Genomic DNA, 6,743 nt, shown 5'->3' on the forward strand with positions numbered 1-6,743 from the left:
TACCTCTTCGGGATGCGTTTGTGTCGAGGTATGAAATGTATGTTCCATGGACGGGATCCCTAGAAGATCTGGATAGGATCAGGCAATTCCCCGAGGAACCGTTTGTGGATTACGCTAAGAGGTGGAGGTACCACTACGAGCAGTGTCAAGAGACGATGAGTGATAAGGTGCAGCTCATGTGCATACAAAGAGGCGCAATTCCGATGGCGGCAAGAAGGATGAACAGAGTGTCCCTCAGGGACTATGATGATTTGATAGGCTGGGCTGTGTATGGATCAGCGGATCCCTTGTATTTGAATTCAAACGTCCCTCACGTAATGGATCTGATGGTTGTGGACATTTGGGACAGTTCCTCGGATGAGGAGGATGCTGATCGGAGAATTCCTATCAATATTTGGGATGAATCTGATGATGAGCCGGAAATCGCCGTTATGACAAGATCAGGTCGGGTGGCCAAAGGGAAGGCACCTATGGTTGAGACAGAAATAGGGGAAGGATCGGCCCCCAAGCCAGATGACCAAGTCCTCGAGCAGTTGAAGAAAACACAAGCTAAGTCTACGGTGTGGGAAGTCCTATGTCATTCCAAGTACCAATCTGATGAAGGAGCTGCAGAATTTGGTCATTTCCACCGATACTGAGCCGGCAGCGCTAGTAGGGGAGATTATGGCCCGGAAGAAGACTGAAATCACTTTCACCGACGAAGATCTCCCGGAAGAGGGTAAGGCTCACAACAAGCCTTTATACATCCGAGCTGAAATTAACGGGAAGAAGATTAGCTGTGTGATGGTTGATGATGGATCGGCCATTAATGTTTGCCCGCTGAAACTTTTGTCCAAGTTGGGAATAGAAAGAGGAGATTTGACTGCCTCAGAAACCGTGATCAGGGCTTATGATGATAGCCATAGGCACATTGAAGGAGTCTTTAAGGCCAAGCTGAAAGTAGGGCCGCATGAGGAAGAAGCTGAGTTCACTGTGCTGGATATACCGGTGACTTTTGCTGTGTTGTTGGGACGCCCATGGTTCCATAAGCTAGGAGGGGTGCCCTCCACGCTCCACCAAATGATCAAATTTCCCTTCGGGGAGGAGATAGTGACGATTAGAGCTGAGAAGTTGAGTTCAGTGGCGGCGTTGGGAATTGAGCCTCAGCTTTTCTCCGGATTCCAAGTTTCAGGGATATACGAGTCTAGCATGACCGCTGATGTGGTGAAGATGATGAAAGGGGGTTTCATCCCCGGTATGGGCTTGGGAGCACACCATCAAGGGTTGCCAGAATCTCCGGACTTCAAGAGTCAGAAAACCCGGAGGGGTTTGGGATATGAGTTGGGAGGCCCGTCCAACACAGGTGGTGAAGGAAAGGTGGCCTAAAGAAGTATTTTGTGAATGAGGGACACGGGAAGGTTTATTCTGGGACTCCCGAGTCATGGACTAGCACCGAAGGAAAGATTCTGCCGGGCTTTGAGATCTTCAATGATGTCACCAGCTGGGGCAAAGGAGAGGCAAGCTGCTTCGTCGAGGAGATCATGATGTTAGATCTGAATGCCGAAGAACAGGTCATCACTATTGAGGCAACTGTGGGAGCGGTGGATGAGCCCAACACCTCCAAGGCCTATGAGAAACCCGAGAACCCCGATGATGAAAATTGTATTACTGCTTTGTTTGAATCCGATGATGTACTCGCCAATACTATCAATGAAATGAATTCTGATTTTGCTTACTTGCTTGATGTTGATTCTGATCATTCCATGCATTCTCATTCATATAACATGCCTACATTTGAAATCAATACAATAGAAATGTCAACTTTCAATCTTGGCACGGATGAAAATCCTAAACTTATACAAATTGCTCAAGAATTAACTACTGAAGAGAGGAAAGAATTTGAGAGAATAATTTAAAAATACGAAATAGTGTTTGCTTGGACATACGAAGACATGCCAGGAATCGATCAATCAATCGTAACTCACCGTATTCCAACATACTCCGATGCTAAGCCCGTGAAACAAAAACTCCAACGCATGAGGCCGGAATGGGCAGATAAGATCAGAGAGGAAGTGAAGAAACAGTTAGAAGCAGGGTTCATCGAAGTAATCGACTATCCCCCTTGGGTTGCAAATGTAGTACCAATCGCGAAGAAGGACGGTAAAGTGAGAATGTGCGTCGATTATAGAGATCTCAACAAGGCTTGCCCCAAAGATGAATTCGCCACATCGACGTATTAATCGACAGTTCAGCATCGAGCGTCTTGCACACGAACGTTGACGGCTTCATGGGCTACATGCAAGTTCAAATGGCAGAAAAGCACAAGGCAAAGACCTCGTTCACAACTGAGTGGGGAACATACTGCTATAGAGTAATGTCGTTTGGTTTGAAAAATGCCGGGGCAACTTATCAACGGATGGCTACGGCAATGTTCCATGATATGATACACAAAGAGGTGGAAGTCTATATGGACGACATGATGGTCAAGTCAGAGACGAGAGAGGGGCATTTCGCTGCACTTGAGAAGTTTTTGGCCCGAATTGCAGAATTCAAGCTAAGGTTGAACCCGAAGAAGTGCTTCTTTGGCGTTTCATCGGGGAAGATCTTAGGCTATGTGATCAGTAACAAGGGGATTGAGGTGGATCCCGACAAAGTAAAGGCCATACAAGAAATGCCGGCGCCAAAGAATGAGAAAGAAGTGAGAGGATTCCTGGGGCATGTTCAGTATATCAGTCGGTTCATAGCACGACTCACTGCGATCTGCGAGCCGATCTTTAAGCTGCTACGGAAAGATCAACCGACGGTTTGGAATGATAAGTGCCAGCAAGCATTGGAGAGTGTCCGGAACTATTTGTCTAATCCACCGGTTTTAAGACCGCCTAAACTTGGAAAACCGCTTCTCCTCTATGTAGCAATCGATGAGCGATCTATTGGGGCAATGCTGGCCCAAGAAGGGGACACCGGTGTGGAGCACGCGGTGTATTATCTGAGTAAGAAGTTCCTGGAATACGAGCTTAAGTATAACATGATCGAAAAGACGTGCGTGGCAGTAGTGTGGCTAACAAAGAAACTGCGGCACTATTTTCAATCTTACAAAGTGATCATTATTTCCCGGATGGATCCCGTGAAGTATCTGTACCGAACTCCGTCTCTAACAGGGAAGCTAGCCCGATGGTTGTTGCTCTTGTCCGAATTTGACATCGACTATGTAACGAAAAAGGTTATTAAGGGGAGAGCCGTAGCGGAATTTCTGGCCAATCAGCCTCTAAATGCGGAAGAGGAAGAGATAAACTATGATTTCCCCAATGAGCACTTGAACGCAATAGAAGTTATACCATGGAAAATGTTCTTTGATGGAGCGGTTAACTCAAATGGAGCCGGGGTAGGAGTGCTACTTATCTCACCAGAAGGAGAAAGGGTCCCAATGGCAAAGAAGTTATCCTTCCCTCTCACCAATAATATGGCCGAGTATGAAGCGTGCATCTACGGGTTAGAGTCGTTAGCAGCACTGGGAGCATCATATGTTGAAATCTGGGACGACTCAAAACTGATTATCGAACAAGCACAGGGAAACTGGGAAGTAAGGGAAGAAAGGTTGCATCCATACCTAGACCAATTGGAGGGACTAGCGCAGAGATTCAGCGAGTGTCGTTTTTATCACATTCCTCGAGCACAGAATCAGGCAGCGGATGCTTTGGCCACTTTGGTGTCGGTATGGGATAATCCCCGGAACCTTGCCTCAAAGCCTTTGGTGCTGAGGAGGTCCCACAAACCATGCTATGAAGACGTAATGCTGTTGGGAGCAGATGAAAAGCCTTGGTATTTCGATATCGTAAACTTCATGAAAAGTGGAACATACCCGGCAGAATCAGAACTTAGGGATCAGGCTGTGATCAGAAGGTTAGCTCAGCAATTTGTCATCCACAACGACTTGCTTTACAAAAGACACGCCGATGGTTTACAATTGAGGTGCTTGGATGAGGGAGAAGCCCGTGAGGCAATGGAGCAGTATTAGCAAAGAACATCATAAGGCAAGGCTTCTATTGGCTCACCATGCTCTTTTATCTCTATCACATGATTTAGAATTTCAGATTCTGAACCGGGGTTGCTTACCGCTTCCGGTTCCTCACTTACCTTGAGTGATGCATGTGACAGTGGACTTGGTTCTACCTTTTTGTCGTTCCTCAAAGAGATGACTTAAGCTGATTCCCTTTGTGGGATTTCTATGTTTTCCTTCATGCCTGTGAGAGCATCTCGGGATTGCTTTTGCATCTCATGGTTTATTTGAGCCAATTGGTTGCTCAAGTCCTTGCAAACCTCCTCATTGATTGTAAGTTGGGCTGATATTCCTTTCAAAAGGGACAGCATCTCATCTTGTGAAATAGAGGGTTGTGGAGGAACTTGGCTTGCTTGTTCGTAAGGAAACATTCCCAATTCGTTTTACCTATGCTTATTAACAAACCTATTTGGAGGCCTCAACATGTTAGGGTTCCCGTAGGACAGATTTGAGTGTTGAGGTCTCCTCCAATCACTACCATAAAAGCTATAAGAATTGGGGTTAGAATTGTACCTTTGGTGATTACCCACAAAACTTACACTTTCATTGGTGTTGAGGCTCAGTTTCGCCATCAAGATATCCATTTTCTTATTTAACTCGGCCATGGAGGGATTGGGAGCCTCATTCTACAGAGCATGAATGTATTGTTTTGATGGGATAGTAAACTTTTGAGCTTGCCACTCGACTCTTTCTTGCCACTTCATTGATCAGAGAATGCTGAGAAAAAGTGAAGTTCTAGCACAAAAGTTGATAAGTAAAAGTATACAGTTATGAACAAATACAAAAGATATGAACAAGTTTAGAAGGTATAAAGAATTATATATAAACAGGTATAAACGATATAAACAAAGGATATTGACAAAGGAATGCCTAAAATAACAATTCGACCTTAGGTTCGATATTGCTGGAAAAGTAAATCCCCGGCAACAGAGCCAAAAACTTGATGCGCCTCACGGTTGAGACTCACTAAGGGATAAGTGTACCCTGTCGTTATCAAGTAATAATCTGGACAAGTCCAGGTATCGAATCCATAGGATTTACTGCTGCAAGTACCGATCTACCCGGTCGGGTGATGTTATCTAGGCTTTGGGGGGGTTTTGAGTTTGTTTTGTTTAAATTAATCTACTCCTAGTTGAATTACACTACTCCTAGCTAAGTTATTCTAATTCTAATTAAGTTATTCTACTCCTAATTAAGTTATTCTACTCCTAATTAAGTTAAACTACTCCTTGGTGATCTTTCGCTAATATAATTACTTGAAGGAACATGGTATGAACGATAATAATGAAGATATATTATTAGGTCAATTGATTAAAAACCTAATCTAAGTCACTTGTATTCAAGGCGATTAACCCCACTTATCCTTCTGAAGTCCCTAGTGCGTGATTCCCTTGTAAGGCCGAAACTAGGTCTAAGGCTCAGCAATTTCGGCTTAATCAACTAAGAGGTCATCAATCTCCTAGGCTCTGACTAGGTCAGATTTAGCTCACAATATGTGCCAACTAGATTTTTGGACTTTTGAATAAGTTAAACCAATCAAATAAAGCGGAAGACAAAGATTAAACAAATAAACCATTGAACAAAATAAGAGCTAAAATATTATTAAAGGTGAAGAACATTGTTACGCGGATACGATTAGCCAGGGATTCATAGACTGTATCAAAGGATAAAAACAAAGTATATGAAATAGATGAGAAAATCCCTTTCAAGGAACCTGTCTACCCTGCAGCCGGCTTCCTAGGACTTAAGGACGGACCTTGAATAATCCTCGGTGGACGGAGCTTTGGAAGTTCTTCAATGGAGGTTGAAGGAGATGGAGGAGGTGGAGAGGATTCTTCAAGGGTGAAAGCTAAGGAAAATTACAATAATGAAAGATATCTAATTTACAATAAAAAGGTCCTATTTATAGTTGTGTTTGAGTCCCGATGCTAATTGGATTTGTTTCCTGTTGCAGGTGGGAGAGTCGGGACGCAATCGTGGAGTCGTGGGGTCGGGAATCAGTCAAAAGACTGATTCCCGAGGCGCAGCTCGCCGAGAGCTGGGCACCAGCTCGCCGAGCTGGCTCTCTGGGGGCCAGCTCACCGAGCTGGCCTACAGAGGCCAGTTTTTGCGCTCTGGACATGCCCAATTCGCCGAGCGACTGCCGGGGGGACCCTGAGATGTGATTTTTGACCGAAATTGATCCCGTTTTAACCTGCACATGCATATAAACTCCAAACAACGTTAGTCCAAAGGCTAAATTGACCCACCATTCGTTAGATTTGAGTGAAAATCACTATGCCATTTTCCCTTTCACATGACACAAGATACATGACAGACATTTGTTTTCGTGTCGTCTGAATATTTTTCGTGACAGTATTTTAACTGTATGTCATCTGAAGGCGAAATAAAAAATGCGCGCGATTCTCAGATGACATTACGATTATAGAATCCTGTCATCCAAAGAAAATGCGCGTTTTCGTTAAATTTGATGCGCTCAACAGATGACACTTCTAATAAATGAATGTCATTGTATGCCGAAAACAAAAAAGCGGCAAATGAAATTTCACTTACACGGCCATACCAAATTTTAGGCGCTCTATATCATTTGACTAAAATTTCAGCTGATATATAAACCCTCTCTCATTCCCAAACCCCAGTTTAGGTTACGCAAGCTTCATCCTTCTCATCCCTCTCATCCCTCTCTATCTCCATGGTTGATTTGAAC

This window comes from Euphorbia lathyris, chromosome 2 (assembly GCF_963576675.1).
Source record: "Euphorbia lathyris chromosome 2, ddEupLath1.1, whole genome shotgun sequence".
NCBI lineage: Eukaryota > Viridiplantae > Streptophyta > Magnoliopsida > Malpighiales > Euphorbiaceae > Euphorbia > Euphorbia lathyris.